Source organism: Pan troglodytes, chromosome 1, assembly GCF_028858775.2.
Source record: "Pan troglodytes isolate AG18354 chromosome 1, NHGRI_mPanTro3-v2.0_pri, whole genome shotgun sequence".
Lineage (NCBI taxonomy): Eukaryota > Metazoa > Chordata > Mammalia > Primates > Hominidae > Pan > Pan troglodytes.
This window is the reverse complement of record NC_072398.2, coordinates 143,757,501-143,759,854: the sequence shown is the minus strand read 5'-3', so window position 1 is coordinate 143,759,854 and position 2,354 is coordinate 143,757,501. Positions and strand designations below refer to the sequence as shown.

Here is a 2,354-nt window from a genome sequence, read left to right as displayed (position 1 = left end):
TCTAGTTTTGAAAGGAAGTCAAATGGCAACTATGATTAAATTTGTCTTTCTAATCACATATTAGCCATGGGCTAGTCATTTAATCTCACTACCTCATCTTGCCCATCTGTTAAATAGGAATTTACTAACAACAGCTATATTTGCCAATGCATTTGATATATCATTAAAGGTAAAGGGCTTTATATTCTGAGGATGAACACTATTTTGGACCGTAAATACTGAAACACTGGAAAATATAATAACTTCTCCGACTTAAGTGTTAATTATAAGGTCTTCAATTTACTTCAAAAGTTATTGCAACCAACTCTTGGCCTGTCTTCTCTAAGGGAGGGGAGTGATGATATAGATTAATCCAAAATAATGGATTACATTCAAATTATTTTTGGTTTAGAATGTATTGTGTGTTTCTTTAAGCAAGGTAATAATGCTTTGTTAGGCAAATGTTAGACAAAATTTACAGTTTCATAAACTCAGACCAAATAGTTGGTAGAAGGTAGTTCAAGAAATAAATGAACATTTCTTAAATAATTATATGGCCCAGGTATCTCCTTCATGTGTTATCCCCAGCATACAACTTTGAGGAAGATGTTACCCTTCCTACATTTGCAGTTGAGGAAGCAGGAACTTAGGTTAAAAAACACTTGCTCAGAGTCACACCGCTAGAGTTGTCTGAACAGAGATGAATCTGACCCCAGAGCCTTATCAATAGGTTCCCATGGTCACCTATAAAGAAAAGCATATTAGGATTAAAGCTTTGCCATATCAATCCCCATCAGAGCATAGAGTTGATGCTATACATTTAAAACCATAGCAAACTAGTGAATATTAAAAATATCTGATTGCCTTGGGAAGGAGACATTGATCCAGCTATCATTGTTTACATGTGAAAATATTAATAGTTGTAACGGATTTTTGATGACACACTTTCCTTCAAAAGGATAATGACACTTATTTCCCATTTCATAGCTATTTGGGAAAGAAGAAGGAATTATCATTTGTTGTTTATCTAGTAATTCAATGAGAGCTAACAACTATTGAGCTCAGCACTTTGTATGCAATTACTCGTTTAATTCTCATAATACCTATAAAGTTTTATGGATCCATTTTACACATATGGAAAATGGGTAAGAAAAGGTTTAGAAAAGTTTAGAGGTTTAGAAAAGTTGGGTAATTTGCCCCATATGTTCAGTACATGGTAGAGCTGATGCTTAAATCTAGGTGAGTATGAACTATGCTGTTATGTGTCAGGTACTGTACCTCATTTAACTTTTGTGATAGCCCCTCAAGTAAGGTGTCATCACTGCCACTTAACAGGTAAGGAAATGGAGGTTCTGCATGTTTGCATAATGTGCTGAGGCCACACAGATTTGCCCCACTTGGAAGCCCGTGTGCGAACCAGAACTGTGTCACCTGTGCAGTGTGTAGCTCAACCCTGTCGAACTTCTGTTTGGTTATAGAATAAACTGGGAGGAAATGTCTAGAACTTGGGCCATTTGTGTCTTCAGTCTTAGAGAGCTTTAGAAGCACTTTTTTTTTTCCTATCACCATCTAGAGATTTATCAAATCTCATCAGCTACTTTTAAAATAATGCAAGTGGAGCTCTGGGTTGGTTAGCATATTTTTTCTTTACATTTTCTAAAAACGGCCCCAATTGTGAGTCACTCTCATTTATCAAAGGAACTTCACTATATCTGTAGCATTTATTTTTTTCCATTTTCTATGAGACAAACCTTTGGCTGGAGCATATTTTAATTCTAGTTGACCCACTTTACTCCATGTTGCTTTGGACAAGTAGAAGTCTCTTCTGAATTTGCTTATGGGCTTTGCAGGCAGGCAAGGTGAAGATCACAGATATTTGCAAACTAGTTCAAGTCTTACTCAAACTCAGGAGGTAGATTTTAGGATAGAAAACTAGATTCCAGTGTAGTGGTCTTCAACACATGGGTTCTACAGCAATGGAATTTGTGAGCTCTTTCCCTGACACTAGTGCTGCTGCCTCTGGGAAGTCTTCTTAGATTTTCCAACCACATTTGAGAGTCCTCTACTGGATTTAAATAATTTGCTTTCCAAACAGAATGCGAGCTCCTGGAAGGCAAGAATATGTCTCATTTATTTCCATATCCCTGTTCTCTAGAAGAGTGCCTGGCATCAGTGAATCTTTGCTGAATGTCTGAACAAGTGAATGAACAAATGAATAAAAAGATATATTACCTGCAGGATTCTAGGTTGATTTAATTCTGAGCTGCTGTTATCTCTTTCTAGGCAGTGCTGCAGTACTCCTGCCTCATGTGAAGGTGTGGAATTACAGTCTGCTCTTAGACATCTTTGACTTCTGTTGATTACAGCCATGGCCT

The 2,354-nt window shown here is 36.9% G+C and overlaps 1 long non-coding RNA gene across 3 annotated transcripts in view; it reads right to left on the bottom strand.

Annotated features, from left to right (window-relative positions):
• Nucleotides 1-259: 259 nt before the first annotated feature.
• LOC741401 (uncharacterized) overlaps nucleotides 260-2,354 on the bottom strand; it is an 18,328-nt gene continuing 16,233 nt past the window's right edge. For all 3 annotated transcript variants that reach the window (XR_673223.5, XR_001707533.4, XR_008548113.2), the window contains 2 exons: nucleotides 1,731-2,085; nucleotides 260-723 (listed from right to left, as the gene is read on the bottom strand). This is a non-coding gene — a long non-coding RNA (uncharacterized LOC741401). The remainder of the gene's footprint in view (nucleotides 724-1,730; nucleotides 2,086-2,354) is intronic.